The sequence below is a fragment of the Cuculus canorus genome, chromosome 21, assembly GCF_017976375.1.
Source record: "Cuculus canorus isolate bCucCan1 chromosome 21, bCucCan1.pri, whole genome shotgun sequence".
Lineage (NCBI taxonomy): Eukaryota > Metazoa > Chordata > Aves > Cuculiformes > Cuculidae > Cuculus > Cuculus canorus.
The window spans coordinates 2,787,976-2,814,192 of NC_071421.1; the positions used below are offsets into that span (position 1 = coordinate 2,787,976).

A 26,217-nucleotide genomic window follows, 5' to 3' on the forward strand; every position below is an offset into this window, starting at 1 on the left:
GAAAACGCTCTTTCAGTTTACTGTGACTGAGCCTTGCTACACGCGTAAATGAGCCCCATCTGCTCTTGGTATTGCACTTGCATGTATGTGAAAGAAAAGATTAAAACAACATACCAACATAAAAGTAGATTGATATGGGAGAATTGAGTGGGAACTCCTGGAAGGAGATTGTTAGATAGTAAGTGCCTGGAACAGCTCCAAACCCAATTGTTCCACAGAGGAATTGGCTTTCTGTTGTACTGTGTTGTCTGTAATGCAAACCAGTGTGTGTGTGTGTGATTGTCGTTATGAAGAGCTTGCGCCAGCACAGTAGCTCAGACACCAGGGGATAATGCACTACACACTGATGCTTTCCAGGACACTGGTACTAAAGCAGTTGTGGCTGGTTCTTTCGATCAGATGGTGTGAGTTTCTCAGCCACAGTTCCCCACAGAGTGTTATCTTGGCAGCACAAGGTTCAGATCCAGTCTTTTTCCAGAGAAATGCCTCCACCTTGCTGTAGTCTTTAGGTTTCACCCAGTACTGCTGCACTTTGAGGTTAGAGGGGGAATTTGTGTTTCAGACAATGGACAGAACAATTGGGAAAGCGACTCCGTTTCTGTTACAGCAAGATCCCACCCGGGAGAAAGGCTCCCTTGTGACTTCAAAGCTGTGTGTGTTAGAACATCCTGCTGGGATTAAAGCACCTCACCTGCCAGTCTCTGCTCCCATCCTACCCTGCTTCCCAGGCTCAGTCATGAGGGCTCTGGCCAGTGTTTGGCTGGGGAACCATTGCTGGAGCTGTGGTACGAGTGAATGGGGTTGAGGATACTGACATGAGAGAGCAAACCCAGAACTGCGTTACAAGTTATGTCGGTTTAGGGATCCAGCGTAAATACAGGGGCCTTGATCGCTTGTGGCCATTAAGGAAATCCTGGAACGCTGGCTTTGCTCTGAGTAGTGGCAAGATCAACAATTGAGCTGAAAAGGAGTACTCATGTGTGGCTAAAACCTTACCTGCTGTAGTTTCAAATTAATGCCATAAATTTGGCTCCCTGTCCTCAGCTGGTTTGCTCTGAGCCACTAGACCCCGCCACACTCAGCTTCTGAGGCAGCAGGTGCTGATTGTTGGGAAACTCGATCTGTGTATCAATTGTAACGCATCTTGAAAAATTTAACTTGCAAAACTCTGAAAGGGAGTCTGCCGAATGAGATTTTCTTCCCTCAGACCTGGAAAACCTGGTGGTGTCTGTGGTTTTGTAAAACCTCTCATACTTTATTTATTTTTAGCCTTCTGCTAGCCCTTGGGTACAGATTACTTTCAAACAAGCTGGTTTACTGTTTGCATAACACAGGCTTAAATTCAGTTGGAAATAGATCATTTTTCAAGTAAAATTCCCCAGAAAATAATTGCGAGTATTTGGGGCTGTTGGGGAAAACACCAGAAAACTTTCTTGCGAAGGTCTGGTGATACCTGGCAATTCAAAATAAAAATCCATGTCTTGATCCGGCCCTTCCTCCCTCTCCTTGGGGACAAATTAAACCAAACTGCAGAACTTTCAAACGTGCTTCTAAATCCAGCATCGTTTGCTTCTGGATAGATTCTACACTCTACAAATTATTTCTTCCTGGGAAAGTGTCTCAGATTCATATTAATGAGGATTCCATGTTTGTGGTTAGGAGAAATTTAGTCTTGTGGTTTAAGCAGCCTCAGGACTCTCATTAAGCGCAAGAGGTTAATAATCTAAACTAGCAGTTAACTAGATATGGTCAGCAGGGCCTTATTGCTTTTGGCTCACGCTGACTAAGCTGGTGCCCTGTCCTTTCAGTGCCAGAGATGCAGGTGAGGAGGAGACCAAACAAGGCAGCTGCAGGTGAGTCATTTTTAATCTTAGCACCTGGAAGGATGTTATGAGTGGCGATAGGATCCTGATGGAAGAATGAGTCTGTGTGCATGCGACTGTAAGAGGAGGAAGGTAGGCTGAGCTCTAAGAGTGGCTGAGCTCTTCATTCAGGTGTAATTTGTGCTATGATGGTTTGCGACCCTTGTCCTGCCAAGTGCAGTGCACAAACAGCTCAGACAAAACCTTCTTTATTGGAACAAACAGCTGCTTCTCTGTAATACAAAAATGTGCAAAACTCCCAGCCGCTCTTGACTTGTAGTGCTGTATGGGGAGTCATTTCACGTAGCATGTGTCCAGTGTGTCAGAGCCTCTCTTAGCCAGACATCTACTGAAAGAAGCCACAGAATTACACAACACTGGTTGGAATGGATCGCTGGAGGTCGTCTATTCCAGCCTGTTGTTCAAAGCAGGTCTAGCCAGATCAAGTTGCTCAGGGCCATATTGAGTTGTCTTGAACACCTCCAAGGGCAGAGGAGGTGTCTAGACTGTCATGGTGAAGAAAGGTTTCCATATAAATATTTGGTATTTTCTATCTTCCAGCTTGTGTCGGTTGCCCCCATCCTACTGCTGTGCACCTCCAAGGAGAGCCTGGTCCCATCTTCTCTGTATATTCTGATTAGGTAATTGTAATCAGCAGTAATTTCTTTGATGCTGAACAGACTCACCTCTCTCAGGTTCTTCCTGAAAGTCGTGTGCTCCAGCTCCTATCACTTTGGTGGCTTGTGGCTGGCCTTGCTCCATCTGTCAGTGTGTTTCCTGCACTGGTGATCCCCAAACTGGACACAGCGCTCCAGATGCAATAGGAATAGAGGGGAAGGATCATTTTCCTGGTCGTGCTGGCTGCTTTCTTACCAGTACTTACTGGGACATAGTTCACCTAAGTATCAGCAGGACCAAGTTGCTTTGCTGGTTAGGAGCAAGAAAGAAACAGGGTTGATATTCCTGACGTTGAAGAATTGCTGCAGAAGTTGGAAGGCAAAAACAAATTAGCTCTAACCTTCTCTAGCAGTGGAAACTTTAGTTTTAATTGCACAGACGCCAAGCAAATTAAAAAGAAGCAACTAAATTGGTTATCAGGTTGGCTTCCTACAGTGTCCTGACAGGTCCCAGAGGCCTCTGCGGAGATAAGATTTGGTTGCTTTCTACTGCGTCCTCTCTGCCTAAGTTTAAAGGGTAAAAGAAATTCTGATCTGTAAGTGATCGTTGTGCAGATACAGAACAGACTCTATTCCCAGTGGAAAAATAAGGACATGATCAGATATCTTAAAATTATGTCATTTAGTTTCAGTAAACTTTGGTCTGAGAAGAAGTATCCAAGGTGTTGTCTAAAAATGCAAAACATAATTCTGAAGAATCAAACAAGAGCATGATCTGCCTGAACAGATGTATCTGGAAAGGACAGATTTCATTTCCATCACGTGCTGTCCATCCCATGCCAACATTGGCTTACTTCACTCTGAAGTGGTTTGCAGCACGCTCTCTGTTTGCCTACAGGGGAGATGCCTTCTGCGAAAGAGGTAGGAGGTTTGTTACCTGTTATTTTAGTAGGAGATAGTGATGCTTTTGCTGTTGGCAGTTCACATGGGACCATGGTCTCCGGATGGCAGTGCTCCTCCTGGTTCTGTCAACAGGCAGCTCAAGGTTGGTCGGAGCAGGGAACCTTCAGTTGCTGGCCACGGAAAGTAGAAGTGCTCTAAATGCACGGGAGCCCCCAAGTTAATGCAGCTTGGGTCTGTTCCTGAAGCCTCTTTCCTCTTATGTCAGGAAAGCCTCTCTGCACTAGCAGTTCCCCTTGGGAAGAAGTGCCTGGGACTCCAGCCGAGCCATACATCTCTGTCAAAATCTCTATGAATAAATTAACCTTTCTAAAGATTAGTGCACCCTAATACCTCAGGGTTTTTTTCCTTTTTTTTTAACAGAACAAATGCTAAAAATGCCTTGACAGACCTTGCTGGGTTTTGTGCTGTGGATCATCTACAAAGGATTATGCTGCGAGTGGTGTTAAAGGCACAGCCCTATGATTATGGTGAGTACTGACTTTCTCCTCCTTTGGAGAAGGGCTTTAGTGTATGTCAAAACGTGCTATTATGAGTAGGAAATCCTCATTAAGGCAAATATTAAAACCCATAATGAAAACTCCCATGTTTTCCCTTTTAAAACATTCTGAATTCAGACACCTCCCGATGCTTCACAACTGTCAGTTTACCAGAGCAAAGGCTCAAACAGCTTTGAAGATTTTGGAAGCTCCGCTTTGCACTTGGATGGCTCAAACACCGGTTGCCCGCTGTGTCTCTGAAACAATGGGCTCAGTGTCAGCAGCCCCATGGGCGTCTGCCTGCTCTTCTTCTCGACTCAAGCCCTTGTTTTGGTAGAACAGACTGTGGGGAGGTCAGGTATCTGTCGCTCTGTTTTCTTGCCATTGAATCGCTGGAATTGATCTGATCCTTTCCAGGCGGCTCGGGGCATGGGGGGCCATTCCAAAGATGATAGGGAGTGTTTTGATTTTTGATCCTTTTGAGATGAATTATGGGGAGGAAGCTGTCTGCTATCAGAGGAATTAGTCAAATTCCTTGTCAGATGTGCAATCCCATTAAAAATGCATTATCTGTTTTCAAAGCTTAAGTATGGGTGTTGGTTGAGAGTCTTTAAAATATTATTGTAAACTTTCACTGTGAAAAAGTATTCCCGAGTCTTTCATGAAGGCTAATCCCACTTCAACTACCGTAAACCATCAACTTCTGGGGTGGCCTTCCCAAGCAACACTGGGAATAAGCATGCAATTATTCTGGGAAAATCCCCCTGGTAGATGCACGCGTTTGTGTTACGGCCTTGATAGTGGCTCTCAGCTTTCAACTGATTTGTTCTGATGGTGATTCTGTGTTTGCATCCCTCCTCAAATTCTCCCGTTGCTTTTTTGTCTGGCATCTAGAGTTATAGTAACGATTGCTATCGAGGTCTGGATGTGTCCTAAACGAGACACCTTCCTCTGGTTTCTGCAAAGACTAAGTTCAAAACACTTAAGTGTATGTGCTCATAACCTGACTGACTATCTTAAAAGTAGAGGGAAGGAACCTCAGTCAAAGCTTTGAAGTATGTATCTGTATCTGTAGAGGGAAGCTACAGTTTTCTCTGTGGAGGATTACCAGGATATCCTGGAGCTTGCAATGTCACTCATTCCTTGAAACACATTCCTTGGGATTTTTTTAATAAGCATATGATGGTGGCATGTGAACTTTGCTTTTTAAAGTAGCTCTTAGTTGTATAATCACACACTCTTCCTAGGTTTTCTTATTTTTGACATGTAAATAGAATTTCCAGGAAAATCTCATAGATTTCTGATGTCTTTCACTGACATTCACAACCATAAGATCACCCCAGCTGGATTTATAGCAGCTATGGCAGATCATGAACGATTTCCTCTGGCCAGCACAACTCAATTCCATGGGTTGTTTGCCTGGACTTCTGCTTATTTGAATTGTTAGTGTCGTATAATTGTATTTCCACCACGTCTATTTGCAGTCCAAAAGTTCACCCTCAAGCTTCCTTTCACAAAGCAGCTTAACACAAAATCTTAACGTCGGAGCAAGCTGGGATCATTTATGATCGCCCATCTACTTGGCGTGGCAGTGCATTACAAAGGTCAGAAAAACCTGCTTTCGTGTCTAGTCCCTTCAATACCTTTGTCACCACATCCTCTGAGCACAACTGGAATAACTAAGACTCTGCTAATTGGCCTGTGTAATAAAGCTATGTATTTTAGTAATAAAAAAATAGGGTGGGTACCTTTTTAAAGGAAGGAAACCACCCTGGATGGCAAGAGCTTCTCACTAGGAGCATACCAGCACAGAGGGACATGTTTCATGCTACTTAGTTTTTCTGCTCTGTGAGAGGAGTTGGCAGAAAATGGGCAAATTCCTGGGGTCTGGCTGAATGCTCTGGCAGTGCATAGGAACCGTGTTTCCTGCCTGGTCCTCTGGAAATGTGTGGGTTTTTATAACAGCTCCAGTCCTCTGTGTCACCACAGGCAAATGAAGCAGAGCTTGGTGCTTATCTCTTGAAATACCAATAGAGCTATGGGTTCAAATCCCCGTAAGACATCGTCGCCAGTCCACCTGTTAAAATATTTTTCAGACAACAAAGTACCAGTTGCCTGCATGCACATCATAGATATTTGGGATAGTGTGTTATGTTTGAGGGCTTTTGAGGTGCTTTGATTTTATTTTGATGGTGGCTGAGCTCCCAAGAAATCATATTAGGGCCTGCAAAAAAAAGCCGCCGTACAAAATAAGTTGCACGGGAAGGTGAAAATCAGTTTCACCCTTGCTATAGACAATTCACTTAAAAAAGTCAGCCCAAAGTTTTGTGACTGAGAGTTTAAAGGTTTTTTTCCCTCTCTCTTTTGCTTAATAAATGAAAGAGCATCAGCCAATATCCTCATGCACCCTTCCATGTTGGTAAGCAGTGCATCTCAAGAACCTGAGCTGGTCTTTGCTTTGCAAACTCTTCGCAGTCTCTGATTGGCAGAGGTCACCTTGCCACAAGCTTCAGAGGCAGAACCCTACCCGACATTGTCTGGACAGCTCTGTAACCAGAAAAAGCTACCAAATAAGACATTTCCTGGCATTCTGACTCTACTATGAACTCACAAAGCAGAGATAATCAAATCAGTAAGAGCACTTCAAATCATTTCCTTACCATTTGCACCAAAGCAGAGAACATGTTGTCTCGGGTCCTCAAGTGCCTCATACATTTAACTCTGTACCATGTGAGGAAGCTGAAGTACAACTTAATTTAAAGCTGTAAAGCAAAGGCGGTGGCACTTTAATGTTTTCTTTTCTAGGATAGATTTATGTTAATATTTTGTGTTATTTCTGCCAAGTGGGGTGTTTACCAAGAACAGCAGAGCCTGCAGAAAGCCGTTTGCGGCATTCTCCCTACTGTGAAGCAGCCATACCTCAAGCCTGAACCAATTTAGGAAGGCATTGGCCATATGATTTCAATATTAACAAGTGGAGCAAATTTGTGAGTGGGTTGTTGGCCAGTTTCATAGTGAGGGGCACCTGCAATCGATCAACACAGCTCGTGCAACAAGGTGTCAATGCACAGGCAGAATAATAACAGGAATCTGGTGTGTACAGGGATCACTCAGCTGGTGGGGAGGTGTTAACATGTGAGAGAAAAGAAAACATTCTGGTGAAACATTGTTATTTGTTGGTTGGTTAACAGTCACCTAATTCTCAGAGATGGAAAAGAAGCAGGGCAAGAAATGAAACATGGCAGGGTGATTAAGGTATGGAACACCTGTAGCTTCCACTGCTAACTGGAGAGGTGAGGTGTGTAGTGTGACTGTGGTGTAAAACTGACAGTGGCAGAAAGTGGCCATGACCACCCATCGTGGAACAGGAGTGGGTTGCTGTGGCTTATAGGTTATGTGGGTCTGAATGCAAGCACTCTTGGAAAGGGCATTACAGTTGTGAGACCTGATCCAAGGGTTGGTGAGGGGATGTGAGTGACAGACTCCTTCTCCTTGGACAGCTCAGGTGCACGGCTGCAGAAAACAGAGCCCATCTGTGGACTCTGGCTTGTTTTCACAGGGTATGGCAGAGAGGGACATGTGAGTGAACATGTCTGTTTGCCATAGGGCAGAAGGACAAGGAGCAGTCACCTCTAGAAGAAGTTTGGAAAATGTGAGAGGGGTAAGTCCCTTAGCACTGTGTGAAATGGAGTGAATTCTCTAGAAACCACTTTGAAACTCATGCTTCTTAGGAGAGACCCTTTCCGGCTATGTCTGAAGCTATTACTTACATTTTTTGCAGGGTTGTAATTGTAATTTCTTGCCCTATTTCATAGTTTTCTCCCTTCTCACAACATCATGAAGGGCAGTATCAGCATGTTGTTATGTTTTTCCTGTTGCATGCTGACTTCAAGTATGTATTTTCATTTATCTGAATAAGCATAGAGCTCCAGTGACACGATCCAGTGTTAGAAAGTGCTCTAATTCAGGTGGTTCATACCTGTTATTGGCCACACATGATGGCTTTATTGTGTTCATGGCACGCTCTCCTGCACATCTGAAATAACACCACTCTTCTTTCTCCCTCCAGATGAGAAAAAGCTGAGCCTATGTTCTGCTTTGCCAGGCACTGTTTCGTGTCACTCATGATGGCCTCTTCCCAGGAGGTAAGGAAATAACCTTGCGTACTTTTTACCAATGGTAATCTGTTGTTTTGGCATTCTGTGAATGACTGGTTTCAGGCGATTCTGTCAATGTACTTTGCCAGCAACCAGGGTTTGGATGTTTGCTTTGGGAACATTTTGTGGTTGAATGGCTGTGTTCCATTCCACATGTAAACATAGGCAAGAACTCATATTTAACAGTTCTAAACAGTTGGGCACTGGTAAAAGAGGCTACTCTCCTTCTCTTTAAAACATTGAAATGTTGCATGAAGTACAGAACAATTTAGTAGCAGGAATGCCCAGGCCTTGCCAAACGTATGATTTTGTTTTGTTTTATTTTTTAAAGTGCCTAGCACAAAGACTGAAGCTTTATTTGGAAGGACATGTCAGGAAAGCAAAACTTAATTGAATCTCAGACTGTACAGTTGGAGTCGTGTCTAAAAGGAAAGCTTTTTTCCCTCCATGCACTTGTACTGGAGGCCAGTTTCCACTCTCATTCGTATGGGTTTAAGCCACAGTAACTCTACATGCGACTGTGCCAGTGTGGCTTGAGATTAGAATTGGATCTTCAGCTATTTCAGGCTTTGTTTTTACTTTCTTAGTCATCTGATTGATCGCAGTCCTGCCAGCCTGGTTACTTGCTGTAGCCACGCACAAATCTGGCTGCAGCCACGGGACCCAGTGTGTGCTCAGTACTTTACAAAATCCAGGTCTGTGTTACTAAATGTTGTGTGCTGTGCTCTGGTGGGAACAGGAGATACACGTGTCCTTAAAAACCAGCAAACACTGTGGTGTGAGGAGCTTGTGACAGGTCTTCGCTATGGGTTACTTTATCTTTCAGGGGATTTCTAACCATCTCTTGGAGGCATCTCCCTCCTCCCCTTGGGTACTGGAGCCCATCTTCCACATTGAATCAAAGGAGAGTTACTTCTGCTATGTTGCAGGGCTGAAGCCTGCCTACTGTTCCAGGGACCACCCGCCGCTCTCAGCCCTTGTCCTTCTGGGATAGGTTCCCAGTCTGTCCATCAGACTTTCTTTAATTACATTAAGTACTGCTGCGGGGTACTGCATCAGTTCTTGGGGGAGATGTTAGTTGTACAGAAAGCATGTATACATTTGCAAAGAGAGGTCTCGTAGGTCTGACAACAGAGTCCTGTGTGCACTCAGAGGAACACGTGAACAGAGGTGAAGGATAAGAAGGCCTTTGGCCAAAATCAAACTCAGCTCTGGTCATAATGGGGAAACAAGCAGCTCTTTTCCTGCTTCATTTGGATATGTGGCAGAAGATGAATATGTTGGGCCCCGTGTGTTTGGGCTACTTAATTTTGTACCCTCGATCATTTGTCTAAAACCAACCCTTTAAGCATCTAACTTGCCCTCTTTTTATACACTCACTGGTCACCACAGAAGTGCAAGTTACACTACTTATGTCCTTACACGTATTTATGGTAAGCTGGCATCCACTGTGTAAGAAGAAACACCATTTCCATACTTATTTTATCTATAAACGTGCCCTTTTGGACTCTGAGTAGGGCCTTTTCTAGTAAGGGATCCAGGAATAGCATAGCTTACCCTTTCCAGGCATTTGCAGTTTAAGGGATCCTTCTGGCTTGTTGAAGGTCCCCAGCATGTTCTGCCCTGGGTAGTCTGTAGAGCACTGATGATCTCTGGTAGCACTTGTTGGTGCTCCACAGCGCTTCTGATCACATGGTGCTGGCGTGCTGCCTTATTTCCAGCTGCTAAATTTCATTCAAAGGCCATTTAAAATACTTTCCTAATAAAACTTGCCTATAAAAATAGTTACTATAGCTGCTGCAAGGATGTTCTAGGAGCTGGTCCAAAAGATGGTCCCTACTGAGATGAGATCCACCCTACTAAAAAAAGCTGAGAAATTTCAGCCTTAACAGCATTTCAGATGAAGTTAACAGCAGCAGCAAAGTGGTAGCGGAAGTGTTAATCAAACCGTGTGCTTTCCTAGTTAATGCACAGTCACTCCTGCCACTGATGAGTAAGATAGGGAGCACAGCTTGTTGGGCAGAGTTTCTAAGCTGTTTAAATATGTTACAGCTTTGCTTTTAGAGTAGAAGAGCTTGGATTAATTGGGTAAGTGACACTTAACAGATTGCAAGTTAGGAGGATGCAGAGTGTGGGTAAGTGCAGCTTGGGTGTTCACTTTTTCCCCCCTTTAAATGTGTGGCTGCACTTCCTCTGTAGCTGTGGGGTGAGGACAAAGCTGCTCGACTGCAGGTTTTATTGCCAGTGAGCTGAGCCATGCAGCTGTTTCAGGTCTTTGATCACAGAAGATAGCAGAACAAGCAAACCCAATGCTGATACAAACTTTATTTTCCACCTCCCCCCTCCTCGTGTAAGCTCAGTGCAGCTGCTTGGACTCCCGGAGGTGGCAGGGATAAGGGCAGGGGCCAGGGGAGGATTGGCAATGCACATTTACAGCGTCTCTGCAGCGGGTGGTACCTGCTGAGTCTTCTTGCTGGCGAGCTATAACCAGTCCTGTGTTTGCATTTCACGCCAGTGCCCAAGAGTGCTAGAAATGCAACTTTTAAAGAAGTTAGGTTCTCTGTGTGCAGAAGGAACTCCTGGACACTGGCACATGTCTTTCTCAGTTCACGTCTTGTTTCCTTTGTCACAGACGGGAAGCATATGTGTCTACCTCAACTTTATCTAACCAGCTAGCTGGACACTTGAATTTACCCTTCTCTTATCATTTGTTCATCAAGGAAAATACTTCCAGGGCTTTCTGACTCATGTCTTGGAAACCTCTTTTTCTTCTCAGTATTTGAGCCCAGGATAGAGGCTTGTTTTCTTCATATTTGGCCATGCTGGGTGCATGCGCCAGATACCACAAATAGCCCAGTCTCTTCTTCGTCAGGCAGCATCTGGACTTTTTCCTTCTGTGTCATTACAGGGATAGATTTTGACCTCGATTCTCTGCTACATAAGGGGTAAGAGCAAAAGAACAAACTCTGGGGGAGCTGGTCCTACTTTGTAGCTCATACCTATGAGCTCGATACCTCCTTGCATTTTTGCAATGGAGATTTAAGGGCAAACATTGCAGGAACTCTTTTGAGATTTAAGCTCATACCAAGGATTCAAGTGGTAGAGGAGGGGGTATTTTTCAGAATCAGAGCAGAGTTTTCAGTACAGCACATTCCTGTATTGAACCAGCACTGTTCCTCACCATCAGTGTGCTTTTCTAGTCAGATTCATGTCAGGCATGCCCCAACCTTCAGTTGCTTCTGTCACCATGACGTTTCTTCAGGGCATTGTCATTCCATTGTCACTAACTTCACTCCATTGTTGCAAACTTCATTGGTCCCTGCACAGATCTGTGCACATCTCCAAGGCTGCTTGGAGCTCTTAAAAGCTTTTTACTGTGCTGCAGTCTTTAACTGAGGGGTAGTCTGATTGTGCACAGTGGCTGCTGGAGAGGCAGTGTGGTTTTCCTGAAGCTACGAGTCCCCTCAGAAATGGCCCGAAATCTTTTCTGTAGCACCCTCTTCTTGCTCTCTCCTCAGTCTTTGCTTGTGATTTCTTGAGAGAACATGTTGCAATGCTTTGTTTGGCGGTGAAATCAAACCTAGGACGTTCTGTGTTGATAGTAATAAATGGCAGTGATGGAGCGATGTGGGGTATAGGTTTTCTGTCTTTGGAATGGTCTCTGTTGTTTTGGCTGTAAGTGGGAAGTATCTCATTTGGGAATGTTAAGACAGTTTTCCAGCGCTAGCATACTGCTTTCTATGAATTTCTTCTTCTTTTTTTTTTCTAGCCTTACCCAGCTTTGAAACTTGTTAAAACTCAAATTTTTATATTGCTAATTGGACTATTTTAACAAGACCTAAGATAGCGTAGTCTCCGAGATAGGTTTCATCATTTTTGTTCCTATGGGAAAGCTGTAGCAGAGGAAGTGATGGGTGTTTTAGTGAATTCTAAGTGAAATATAAGAACTCTTCCTTTCAAAGTTGTCTAACTCAGGTGTGGGCATTTAGAATAGTATTTTTCCATCCTGTCTAATTTCTGACAGTCTTAATTTTTCATCTACCGTAAGTTGCATAACAGAGGGATATCATGTATTTCATCATTGTCCATTACCAGAACGTGGTACTTCTGACTTTCAGGATCATTATCCAGACAGGGGTTGTGTGAGGTTGATTTGGCTAGATTATTAATATCGGGACAAAAATTACTACTAAAGCCAATGTTTTCTAAAATACTGTATGTGTTAGAAACACAAGTCAGCTCTTAAGTGATGTTGGTACTTTTCCTTGTGTTTGGCCACGCAGCTGATGTTTAGGACACTATTAAGGATGTGATTTTATAGGTGCTGAGCACAGAAGTGCCCATGTTGGCTCCAGTGATATTCAGCCTGCGTGGAAATCAGACTACATACTTGGGAACCTCACTGCAGGCGTGTGGTTTCCAGTCAAGGAATGAGCCCTGTGTGGGTCCTTGTCTGACATTACTATAACCATCTTTGCCAGTAGGTGGGGTTCCGATCCTGTTAAAACAACCTGGGAAACCTTGTCTTGAAATGCTCGCTCCTCTTGCACTTAGACATACAAGCTGGCCACATCTGGAAATGTTTGATTTGATATAGTGTCGTTTTACATTGCAGAAATGAGCGTAAGCGGTTTTTTAACCCACCAAGTGAGAAATGTGATCTGGGTTTTACTACCGACCCTTTAAATAAAAAACAGATCGCTTATTAAACCATTATCTATCAAGGATATGGAGAGAGTTAGAAATATCCCAGGATCAGAATCAAAATTGAAGTGGACACATTTCTGTCTACTGTCCGATGCTGACAGCATGGGCCGGTTTTGCAGAAGTGCAGAGCTGAAATACCTCACAGGAGGAAAAACAAATGCAGAGACACAGGATAACAGAACAAGCTCATATTCCATCCCTCTAACTGTGTTTGTTTTCACCATTTCCATTTGAGTATAGTGTGTTACTATCACTGAAAACATATTATTGTATGTTGCTTGCTATCAAGATTTGTATCAAATCTTCTCTTGTGAGCTTCTTGAGCAGCAGTAAATCCAGGAATGCAGCTGAGTTCCAGTGTATTCACAACAGCCTCTGCAGTGTGGGCAAAAAGCAGCGAGGGGAGCAAACTCCTGCCTAGCAAAACAGAATCCTGAAATCTTGAACCCTTTAGTGCTAGTTATGAATGTGCCAGTTTTTGACTCCGTGAAGTGCAGCTGATCTATAGCTCTTTGGGTTCCAGTTTAAAGGATGCTTACTACCTAACACAACCAATTCATTCCCATGCTCTCATCCCTGTTTGATCGAACGCTGCTTCCTTGCTGATATGGGTACATCCCACTGGCTTTGATACAGCTGCTCACGTGGGCAAAACCAGAAGGATTTGACTCTCTGTGAATTATGACAGTTGGCATCTGAAATGAAACAAAGATCAGATCTGAGATGGATTTTTGCCATCATGTTGCATTTAAAAGCTCGTATTACTTTGGTTGTATTACATTGCATCACACTCGACCGAGCCAATGTGTCATAAAGCTGCCTAATGTAATTGTACACTGCATAAATGCAATAGAATGCCTCCGAAAAGTGATATTTCATGCTTGCTAGCTAACGCCTCGGCAAAGATTAAATCCACGAAAAGTAGGTATGTCCAATTATTTGTTTGGATCAGCAAATAATTCATTACCCACATTATCTTTTTTTGAAATGTCACTCCGCGTTGTAAATCACTGAGGTCCTGCTTAAAATGCCAACACAGCCATGGTTTAAAGAGCAAATTAAATTTTAGGGCCAATTCACATGGTACTCCCCTTGAAGGAGAGCGGGCCATCTCCAAATTAGAGTTCTCTGTGGAGCATTTCCCTCCCTTTGCAGGTAGTGGTTCTCGGTGAGCACAGCTTATTTTGTCTTGGAGACTCGCCTTCCATGGGAACTTTCAAGAGAGAAACCCTGAGACAGCTGCTTGCCTGAGGTATTGTGATTTGAGATCTCAGGAACCCTCTCTCTCCTCTCTCTCTTTGAATTATCCTAGGGAAAAGGGCTGTTCTCTTCTCTACTCTTTGTGCCTCAGTTTGCTCATCTACAAGAGCTCAGGAGATCAATGCTGTCTTAGCAATGTGAAGTCAGGCTTTCATAGCAGATTCCTGTAAGCTGTGGTGAAGGTAGAACGTTGGGTTATGGATGACAAGCTGGGAGGGGAAGGATGACCTGAGTAGCTGGAGTTCCAGCAGTTCTCTTCCCGAGAAGAAGGGGAGGTGACTTGATGAACTCGTTCAGGTTGGAGCCGCAGAGAGCTGCTCCAGGGCCCTTCCACTGATGCGGAAACAAAGGCTCAGAAAGGCATGGAAGGGGATGAGAAAGCCTGTGAATTTGTGTGGCAGTTCAGATTCCTTAACAGGCACGAGGAAAGGGAGAGGCTGGGGGCCAGCTGGGGCCAGGCAATGCCCTTTTGCCTGGGTAGAGCAAAAGGAGTGAGGGAGGTGGTGTGGGAACTGGCGTGCACAGAAGAGCTGGCATTCCAGCAGGTTCAGACCTGAGTAGTGGGTGAGCAAACCAGAGCATGACCCTTTGAGGCACAATGGTGATTTTCAGTGTGCACAGCAAGTCTCTGGCATGGTATAAATCTGAGGCAGTTGCAGAGGTGTTAGAGGAGAGCTGGAGTGCATGTTTGTGTATTCTGAAAGATTGCTCTGTGGAGCACATGATGAAGCCGTTGTCTTTCAGCAGAGGAGATTTCCAGGCTCAGGTTATGTTGTGAATTTGACAACAGGCTAGGAATTATCTCAAGAAATGAGTTTCTCACACGCTGCTGAACTGGGGAAAAACATAATCCACGTGACACGTTATGCTTGAAAAGCTTTATCCAGCCCTTACTGCCTCTTTCCTTCCTGGGAATGTGACCTCAGATGGCCTGACTGCCAGCCCCATGCCAGAGCCACAGCTCATCTGTGTCTGCCCCAGGCAGGCCCAGATGTGCCTCCACAGAGCTGGTCAAGCCTTCTCCTCACCCAGCCCAGTTTCTCCCTACGGAGCTGCTGCAGGAAGCATGGCTGGGGGCGTTGTGGGGTCCTGTGTGCAGCTGCTCCTACACCCACCTGGAGGGACCACATGCCAAGGCTGCAGCACAAAGAATGGTGCCCGTTTTAAGACTTCCCCAAAAAATGCCCACTAAATCCCCAGGATTTCAGTACCTGCGGGGCTGGCAGGGAGGAAATCTGTTTCCCAGCGTGTGCTCCCTCTGACACACAACCTTTCCCAGCACAAATTGACCTTTCTTGGTACTGATAACTGAAATAACATTTCACCATATTGTAAAATTAGAGACACTTCAGCAACTACTACAATGTTGTGAGTTTTCCCCTTACCAGAGAGAAGGGGGAGTTCTGATCCTCCCGTGCTGAGCCCTCGATTGGCTGTCACCCTTCCTGACATGCCCTGTTGCCTGCAGTGGATTGGCCAGGGGCAGATTTATATCCCCCTGTCACAGCCAATAGAAATATAGTGTTTTCCGCGTCCTTGTTTAGTTACAGTGACAGAACCCTGATTGGGTGAAGCCTTGTGATTTATGGGTTTTTGCTGAAGAGTAACTGAGGTTTATCAGAACATAATGATGTGGTACTAATGCTCATTGCGTGGCAACATGGCTGGCTGGGTTGGAAAGGGCAGCGCTTGACCTTGTCTGCGTTCTAAGTAGATCTTGTTGCATTGCGTGCTGACTGGGGTTACCTACTCGCTACAAACAAAAAAACAAATCGGCTCTTTCTTTGTGGCACCTCTTACTGGCTTCACCCCCAACCTGTCCCAAGGAATTAGGCTTAGGGATTTGGGTGGGGGGAAGCTTTTGAGGTTGGTGACTGTGCTGCGCTTCTTGCTGCCTCCATGTGATTGTTTTTTCAAGACAAGGTTGTCTTTGCTTTCCAGAAGAAGTACTAGCTTCCATTTATCAGCTTGGAAAAGATGGGAGTGAGAAAAGGAGATACCTTGAAGGGAAGGTCTTCTCCCTGGTAGCTAGTGGTCTCATCGCCCTGGTAGCCAGTGAAAGGACAAGGGGAAATGTCCTCAAGATGCACCAGAGAAGATTTAGGTTCACTATTAGGAGGAATTTCTTTACTGAAAGGGTGGTCAAGCACTGCCAGAGGCTGCCCAAGGGGATTGTTGAGTCACCATCCCTGGAGGGGTTTAAAAGAGGGGTAGATGTTGTACTTGGGGATGTGGTCTGGTGACAAACAACAGAGCTGGATTGATGGTTGGACTCGATGATCTTAAAGGTCTTTTCCAATCGAAACCATTTGGTGAAAGGGCAGAATCCAGGGCATCGACTAGAGGAAGTGCAAAGATTTGATCATTGGGCAATGACCAGTTATTGGACACGTGTAGTTAATCTCAGGATGTGCTTTTCGAAATGCCTCTAGGGACCAGGCTAATGCAGAAAGGAAGATGCAGACAGGTGGTTATTGCCATTTAATTACTGCTTTTAATAATGAACCTGATCCAAAGCAATCTGACAGTAGGAAGTTAAGGTCTCTGGGCTAGCCTTGTTGGTGTGGCATCGTTCAACCTTATGGTTTTTGTTGCTGGGAATGTCAAGAAGTTACGTTTGTTGTAATAAAGCAGGAGTTATTTTCTGCATTAGTTAATGGCACTTCCTCTCCTCTGTTGGCATTCAGACTTGAGGGTACAAATCTCAAGTAGAGCAGCAAAACTCTTAGTAACATTTTAACAGGATTTATGAAGTTTGTTTGCTTGAATAAACATCAAGATCCTCAAGCGCTTTCTTTTTTGAAGATTAACAAGCAACCTGGTTGTCTGACACTACAATTCCAGCACGTTATGGGTGTCTTTCCCCTTAAGTTCCTGTGCAGATCCCAACCTCTGTCTTTTATTGGGTAGCAGAAGGGACAGTGACTCCACAGTGCACACATGTAGTGGCAAATGACTGAGCTCATGGGTAACACAATATTTCTACAGCTGGTTTGTAGCAGTTTGCAGTCAGGTAGGTTCAAAAGATTCTACACACGCATAAATCGTAGTGTCACACATACACACTGGCCAGATATTTACACAACACAAATAGTCTTACATACTAGTGTTATGAATCATTTTTACATCACAGAGAGAGGAAAACATCCCACACCTTTCCTGTGAGCATCACTTTGGAAGAAATAATATTGTGATTCATGTACATGTGTAAAATTTTATAGCTATTATTTAATGCTTGTTACACCTCCATTCCTATCTGTGCGTGGAACTTGTTTGTTCTTTATGTTTCTGCTTGTACTTAATGTTCAGTTTCTGACATCTCTCTCCTGCTATTTGCCTTGCCCAGGTAATGAGCTGTTTCACATTTGGTGCCAATTAGGAGACATTCCAGGCTACCGATACAGTTACAAATGTTGATTCTCAGAAATGTGTGGGCCAGATTCTGATCCGTTAATTCCAAAGGAAAGCAGCACCAGTAACCTCAACTGAGTCACTCTTGATTTATAGATCTGATTTAGACACAATGAAAGAGCTTGGCCCCAACTATTTCCCTGTTTCAGTTCTGTTTGCTTTGGGGGACTCATTAAACCGTAGGCTGCTGCTTACGTAGGGCTGACTGTGAGCTTATGAACCAAATGCAGGCTGGAATATGCTCTAGGAGTTAGGAGAAAACCTCTCTGGATTGGGTTTGGAGCTTGGGATTCATAGGTTACGTTTCAGTTTGGAGTGATCCTAGGCAAGCTGTTAAATCTCTCCTGCTCTAAACCTATTTATTCCATTTATAAAGTAGATTTAATGGGGATTTTTTTACAACACCTGTAGGTACTGTCCAATAATTCGAATTTTTGAAATTATCTGAATGGCTCCAGTTGAAACTTTTTAAGCTTTGAACAATCTTTTTATGCCTATATTGAAAATATTAACAGATTGATTGTGGAAAAAAAAAAGGTTCCATTCCCATATGGAAAATGACTGAAGGGTATGTACAAATTAATACTCGCCTGTTGAAACATTAACAGATTTGTCACACTGTTACTCTGAGCTAACCCGTGCAAAGCTGAGAAGAAAGCAATTCACTGTGGATTTGGAAGCTCCTCACTGTGTGAAGGGCTGCTCAGAATGCTGAGCAGGGATGTTCCCAATGTAGAGCATGTACTTTAACTTCTACATTTAATCTGTGAGGGGTATCTGGCCTTTAGATCTGTTTCTCTTCAACCCATCACAGATAAGTGGAGTACCAGAATGTGCCACTGATTCCAGGATCCCCTGGAAAAAGTGTGCAAAGAGCTCTAATGGATCTGGAAACCTGAGAAAGGGAAACAGTTGAAATAATGCACAAGCACTTGGATGTTTACTCCTGGTGCCCTGTCATACACACTGTCTGAACAGTCACCTTCAAGTGAGTTATCATGATGTAAGACAGCTGAAAAATTGTCCAAATTCCAGTATGTCTTTGTCACAGCGGAATGTAAGGCAGACCCCAAAGCAATGCAAGTTTGATCTGCTGTGGGTAAATACCCAAGAGACCCAGTGCTTTGTAGTGCCTTGTTCAGCAGTAGGAGTGGAAATCAGGGTGATAATCAAGGAAGAATAGTCCTCCTGCACTGACTTGCACTGCCTCTAATATTGTATCAAAACAGGCCTCTGTGCGGATGAAATGGGAGAAGATACAAAGAAGATACAAAGAAATGTCTTGCTCAAATATATGCAATTTCCCTATTTGTATATGGGCCCTGGAATTGTGAAAACTGCTTAATATTGCCTTGAATTGGCTGGATCCTAGTGCTGTGGGCTCCACCCCTGGTCTGCAGTTCTTCTCTTTAATTGCATTCAAGTGAGCACAGAGAGCTTCCAGGGCCGAATCTGCTTGATAGAGCTGCTGACCAAGTCTCCTGCAACAGGTTCAGGTTTTGCTGTGATAACTGTGGGAGGTGATGCACCAAAATGGGCAGCACTGTGTGATGAGATTGCTGTAACCTCAGAGGGAGGGCCAGGAAATCCGTGCATTTGTCTGCATGTCCCACTCCATATGCATGACTACAGATATCGACTGTATTCCGTTCTGAAGCTGCACTTTGATCTCAGAGTATTCTGGTTTAATTTCTGCTTTATTAGCTTTTATTCCCAAATCTTTCTGCCTGGAAACTGGGGTTTTATGCCCACACCATAGTCGATGTATGAAGCATGGGCCAAAAGAGACAAAGCCTGACATTTCCATGCTGCAGAAGGCTATCATTTTGCTTTTGTTTTGTAATGTGGGGTTGGGGGGTGGGAGGGGTTCTTGTTGTTGTTGCATGCCAGTTCTGATCCTATCTACTAATATCATAGCTTGGCTTCACCCCCTCACAGTTTGATGTCCCAACTTTTCCTTGTTAGCACTGGGAAATCATAAGCTTATAGTGAGCGATAGCCAGTGGGTCTGGGATTGATTACAAACAAAAATCCTAGATAAGATCATAAATTTAACCCATCCCTGTGATGTGATCGTATCAGGATTCAAGTGCGTCTAAAAGTTGTTTCCGATTTTCAGCCGCTTCATCTGGTTTCCATACATCCCAGCTGGGAGTGAAGTACTCTTGCGGTGGACTCTAATCCAATGCAGCCTGGCTTGGAAGAAGCCCTCATTCCTGTTATTATTGTATTATAAAAATGGATGGAAGTGCTTTAGATGAGATGGACATTTCAAGGAGGATCAGTTCAAACACTGCTTAAATAAAACTGGCTTGATAATAAGGGAACAGTGCTGCTTTCCCTCCCTGCTGCCATCCTTGCCGTTGCTTTCCTTCAGTTTAGCTGCCTTTAAACAAATGCACAATGGTGTTTAACACCTTGAAAGTCAGTGTAGAAACACTAGAGATGAAACTTGATAATTGTTTAAGTAAAGAAGTGCAAACCGGACATGGTCAATCTCAGCAAAACCAAATGCTATGATGTTTAATGCCTACTTTTCCATTTCAGGAAGAGATATTTGTGCTCGGCTTGCCATCCTCCTGGAACTGCTGTTTGTGGGTTTTTATGTGTGTCCTACATCTGAGCTGCCTGCTCTCCCTGCTGTAAATGACCGCTGGGATCCGGTCCCTTTGCCTGAAAGCAGATTGAGCTTTACACCTTCTGCAGTGCTGAAGCTGATGTGCTCCCATCCATCCCCTCGCCCCGTGGTACCAGGTGATTTAATGTTACTGTTGCTTTAACGGCCTCATCGCTGCTCTGGCTACACAGTAGTTGTCTCCTGTGTGACTGTGCCTGGGAAAATCTATTACTGGAGTGCCATTAATCTGAGGCTGCCGCCTCTGGCACTTTCTGACTCTTCTATTTAATGGGCCTCTGCTTCCGGAGCTCTGGAGACATGCTGTTTTCCTCTCTTGATCAGCTTTGTTTAATTATCAAAATATTTGATGCAGAAAATTGACATTAGTTGTGAAGGTTTCTGCCTTCTTCCTCCTTACAGCCTCCCTCCCTGCTTTGTGGTGACATTGAGATCTTCCGCATGTACCACCTTCACCTTAAAATAGAAAAGCACTTGAACAATCATTTGCTTGTCTGGGCACTGGCTGCATTAGCCAGCTCCAGGTAGAGCTGCAGCACCAATTCTGCTGCGGCGTGGGGCGGTGCCTTGCCCAGCCATGAAGAGAGCCCATTGCATGGGTAGGACAGCTGGACCTTTGTCTCCTTTCTGCACGTTTAACGGTGCAGCCAACCAGCATTGCTGGAAAGCTCAGAAGCGGGGAGCCCCATGAACTCCTGTGCCTATCTTCAGGGGGAGCTCAGCAGTAAGCAAGGGCTTAGCAAGGTTCAAAATCATCCAAGTCCCTTAGGAGCAGAGATTTCCACTCTGACTTCCTGCTCCTTTCTTCAAAGCAGGAAGCTTTAGGTGTTGCAGGTGTTTCAAGTACATTTTGCTTACCCACTGACCACTTTCCTCATTCCAGGACTTGTGATGGGCCCATATGAACCAACGTTTATTGCTAAAAAGAAGATCCAGCGGCAATATAGTTACCATGTTAAAGTATCTTCACAGTTAGAGAAGCCAAAGTCCTGAAGAAGTGCTCACTTCCAGGTGAGGAGGCAAATGCAGATCACTTTAAGTCCTTAGCTGGTATCCAGTCTGTAACTGTGAAACGGGGGAGATAGGTTTTCTGTGCCCAAACTCTCTCTGTATGGGGACTGGATGCCATTTTGGAAAATATGCGTTTTCCAAACACAACTTAATAGGTTTAGTGCAGGGCAAGAGAGGGAAGGTGTCTGGGCTCTGGGTCAGGCCAGAGGAGCTGGTGCTTCTTTTTGGTATTTGAGTCTGTTCCTGCTGCAATCCTCTCAGCACCACCTCTGTACAGAGGAAAATTCCTTAAAGAGTGTCCTGAATTAGTGTCCCTCTTTTCACCAGCTGCATCGCTTATTTCTGTTGTCTCCCTCTAAGATGCAACAAGCAATGAAATGTGAATTACTGAGATTTGAGTCTACTGGGAGATGAAGCAGGAGATCTATTTATGTAGCATTGAAAAACACGAGTACCATTGCTGTATTCTTTCCTCATCTGTTTGCCTCTTTGCTCCGCTGGGCTGAGTTCCTTGCTCCTAATGTTACTGCTCTCTCTTTGTCCGTTACGCAGGCTGTACTTCTCTCACAAGACACAAACAGGCTGTAAGGAAGGTGAGTAAAGTACAGATGGGGCCCATAAAAGTTATCCAGCTCACTATTATGGTGGCTTTCAACAAGTAAATCACATTCCAGCAATAATTATCCTCTTTTACCAGCAAACCCTTACCTGCTGTTGTCACCATCAAACTGGGATTAATTGCTGTTTGATGTTTATGTAGTTTATTTGCGTCTCACTATGTATAAAAATATTTTCAATTCCCCTTTTTAATTCTATTAGAGGAATTATATTTGCTAATTAGTTCATATTAGAAGGCTGTCAGAGAAGTTGGAATGCTTAAACAAAGCATTTTAAAGTGAAAAAATAATATTTGATTGAAGCCAGAACATTTTGCAGAGAAACCAGGGTTTTGATGAGGAAGCTTCTCAGCGTCAGAGCACGTTCCCCAGCCAAAGGGGCACTCCAGAGCAGATGGCCTGACACAAATGAATTTTGCAAATCTGTTCAAATGGGTTTGTTTTCACCCTATACAAGTGATGTCCAAGATCTCAAAACCTTGCAATGCTGTGTCAGAGTATGGCTTTCCAGCTCTTCTTGTACGCACCTCCAGGCAAAAGAAGGAAGGTGTCTGGGCCGTGTTCTCACCTCCCTCACCGTTTAAGTAGCGAATATGATTTATTCTGCGTTACCTTTTCCACTTTGGACCATTGTCTTTCCTTTATGGTATGTAAGAAACACATTTGGGACTGTTGAGGAGCAGGCCAAGATGCTTCTCAGAAATGTCCCTGTGCTCTGTGTATGTACCTGCCAAACGAGCTGGTGACTGTCCAACATCGGCTTTTCATTCTCTTTCCTACTGAGTCCCTGTGGATGATATACAGTTAGGGCCAATGCGACAAAGGTGCCTGGGAATCTGAGAGCAAGGTGAAAGGGAATATTCAGAGAAATGCATGTCAGTTTTTATCTACCCAGCAGATCTGTGTCCCCAGCTTTGTCTCTCTTCCCTCTGGTTTGGGATGCAAAGATGCAAAATGAGAGAGGAAGGATGCATTCAGGCTCCCAGCCTGACAGTGCATAGCAGACAGCCAAAATGTTACCTTTTTGGGCTCAAGTTTGGTAGCAACTTTTCATTAGAGCTCCCATACTTTTTTAAATGTAGGGGCAAATTGATGATTGACAAAGAGCCTGACCAGTTCGCTAGCCAGTCCATGGATAATGAAAAAAAAAGAGAAAAGAAACCAGGTTTATGGGTTCTTTCCCCAGTTAGTTTAATCTTATGTGGTCTAAATTCTTCAGCCTCTTATGTCTCTCTTACTCTGCTTTTATCCTAGGAATATTTCTGGAGATGTCAGTGCTGTTACCCGTGTGTAACTCTGGATTAATCCATTGAAGGTGGCTGTGGACCACTCAGGTAAATAACGAGTGCACCAGAAGAAATAATCGCATTCAGACTCTCCTTGTGAATATCCACAGTTAAAAGATCAATTAGGAGCCTCCATGCTGTTTGGGGCTCAGAAATGCAAAACTAATTTAGTAATAGGTGTTCATTGCATCACAAATTTGGGTGCAAGGAAAAGAAATTCTTCTAGCTTCATTTATACTGCAAATGGATATGATCATAAAGATACAAACCAGCAAGGTGCAAAATGAGTTTTCCAATTCATAAGCACAAGCCACCACGAGTTAAAACCTCTTGGTTTCTTCCCATAGTGCCCCAGGCAATAGTTTTCATATATATTTCTCCATGGTCAGAAGTCAGAGCAGACCACTGCTATCTAAGACCTTGACTTTTTTTCCCTGACAGTTACAATTATTACAGCCCGGGGGACTCATTTTCTCAGTCTGGCCACCCGCTGACCTAGCCTGCAACCAGAATACACTTTAAAACAAACAAACAACAGCAAGGCTCCCCTCTCTGCACTTCTCCTCCCCCAGCTCTGGAGTATTTTTACACCGTGCCCCTTGCAGAAGGATATTAGCCACTACTGCTAAAGGCACAATCACATTATCAGCACCATTCTCTCTCCCTTTTCTCCCTCTCCTCCCCCCAAAGATAAATTTTTTATGTTGCTATTTTCTTCTCTTTTGTATTTGGCATTCGATATTTATGTGATAAACTGTAGAGCTGCTACTAAATGAGCCCTGATACAACTTAATAAATACATAACAACATCCAGGCTGCACTGTAATGCTTCGCTGTGTAACGCTTCCTGGGCTGCTGAGGAACCTTGGAGATAATGCCTGCTAAATAAAAGTTATGCCTTAGCATAGGGAAAATAGATACATATTTATTCTGGAATAATTACTTGTGTGTTAAATGACTGCTGTTGCTGCTGCTGAAATGGGCTGGCTGATAATCCTGTCTCTCCCCGTTTGTCTCTCTGAAGTGCACGCATGCTCTGCATTTCTCTACCCTGCCCAGAGCCTTACTGTGGTGGAGCACCTGCACTTCTAGGGATGAATATTTAAGTAATACACAACTCACAGTTTTTCTACTGGGAGATTGTCTACTGTTCTAGACAGGGAATGTCCACAAGCAACATTCTGACGTTTGGAGGCTGAGCCTTTAGAATGAAGTCTGGGTTTTGGTGTCCTGCTGAACTGAGGCCGGATTCACTGACCACAGCGAGATCCAACTACAGGGGCTGGGCCTTATGGAAGAAAGGTGTGAGGGGGAGGAGGTACAGCAAAAAGTTACAGATGGAAGCTGTGACAGAGGTACCTCACTTTCATCTGAAGTGCACAAACAATCGCACAATGCACAAATATTCTTCCTACATATGCCAAGCATTGACCAATGTTCAGTGAGATTTCCCAGCTGTGCCGGGGTGATAGGAATATCACTGAGGGCACTGGAGGCAGCGATCCCCGTCTCAGCAATCTCATTTGAACCTAGATTTGGAAGCTATTCCCAGAGTGCTGTTTCTTCAGCTGTAGGTACCTCGGCATTGCATAGCCTTAGCCAATGCTGGGATGGCTTTTTTTGTGGAAGTAACATTTCCTTGTTTAATTCCTGATAATAAGATGAGTCAGAGTCTGAAAAATTACAATAGAGATAACATCTGAGAATCGTACATCTATGATTCACGTGAGGTGATGTGAGTTCCTATGTTACATACACTGGTGTTTTGTTATCTTTCCAGGAAGAAAGGAGAAATTATTCCAGAGTTTGTATCAACCGCAGAAGACTATTAAACAAAGTACTTCAGCAATCTCCGAAATCTGTATTTTTGAGATGGGCTGTTCTGCCTGTGATGACATAGATGCAGAGGATGTATGCACACGTAAAGATGGAGACCGACGCGGACACGTGCAGAGGTGCATTGAGGAATCATTCTGCTAACCTTCACTCTTCTTTCCTTTCCCAAAATGGCTGTTTTTTCCTCACCAGAGTTTTTTCCAACTGTGTTGTAATGGCTGAAACCGTCAGCATAAAGTACCATCAACTAAAATGAAGCAAGGCGGACTCCCACAAGCTGCAGAACTTTGCAACACAAAGCCACTTTACAAAGAGTTTAGCTCTATAGAAACCACAGTGAATGCTAGGAGGAATCCCAGAAAACTTTGCATGATGCTTCAAAATGCACCACAGGGATCCTGTGCTTGTTACCTCCTGACACCATCTTTCTGTAAAGGAAAAGCACACAGCGCTCTGCGTGGCGATTACCCTGGGGTCCTGTGCATTCAGCACTAGTATTGGAAAGTTTCAGATCGCACAAAGAAGACAACAAGGACCTTTGATTGCTCCTGTTGAAGCTCCTGGTAAGAAGCAAGTCACTTCCCTCTAGCCCCTGTGAGCCTCGATGTGTGGATATTTCCATGCCCGCTTGACAGGTGACTGTTTTACCAGACAGGGTTGTCAGTGCTGTTGGGGGTTATCTGGATTTTGCTGTAGGCAGGAACCGAACCACAATGAGCATTAAAAAAGCTCACTGTTCTTCATTTGTTTAGAGACAAGCCATCTCAAACTTGTTTGAAGCCTTTTTTATTGAATTCACACTCTTGTGCCAAGCACTGAAAGATTTACTTTGGCTATTGCTGTAAGATGGAAAGCATATGAATGCCTGGCCGCCTGCCAGCTATGGGTGAGCAGTGAAAGGTCTGGTACAATGGACGGTTACACAGAACAAATGTGAATGCGCTGGGCAGACGTGACTGAAGAAAGGCGTTGGCATTCAAAGAGCTGCTCAAGGTTTAATCCCAATGCCTGAAGTAGGGTCAAGAGATAACAAGTCTAACCTGCAAAGCTTTTAACTATGCAGCAGCTGAAAAGCAGTAAGCTACAGGTATGCACGTGTGTCGTTGGGAGGAGCAGCTGCTGGCCTGGCCTCCCGTTGCAGGCCCTGACTCTTCCACAGGCTCCATCTGTGAAGATGAAGACCCTATCCGATGCGAGGTACCCCAATTGCTGCTGTATATTTCTTGCAGATGTTGCCATAATTTTGTTGTGGTACAATTTGACATACGACTCCCTGCTGCATCCGAAAGGGGCACATTATCTCAATTAATGTTTCACAGCAAACATGGCACTGATAGTATTCATGGGACTAAAGACTATTACCATTTGCATGGTGACTA

General features: G+C 44.2%; 2 long non-coding RNA genes across 2 annotated transcripts; both read left to right on the forward strand.

The window, feature by feature from the left end:
- Positions 1-3,819: 3,819 nt before the first annotated feature.
- On the forward strand, positions 3,820-21,100 carry LOC128854270 (uncharacterized). Its single transcript, XR_008453270.1, has 4 exons — positions 3,820-3,909; positions 7,988-8,063; positions 20,001-20,207; positions 20,972-21,100. It is a non-coding gene; the product is annotated as an uncharacterized LOC128854270 (long non-coding RNA).
- Positions 21,101-21,648: 548 nt separating this feature from the next.
- Positions 21,649-26,014, forward strand: LOC128854260 (uncharacterized). Its single transcript, XR_008453255.1, has 3 exons — positions 21,649-21,692; positions 22,971-23,050; positions 24,783-26,014. It is a non-coding gene; the product is annotated as an uncharacterized LOC128854260 (long non-coding RNA).
- Positions 26,015-26,217: the final 203 nt, after the last annotated feature.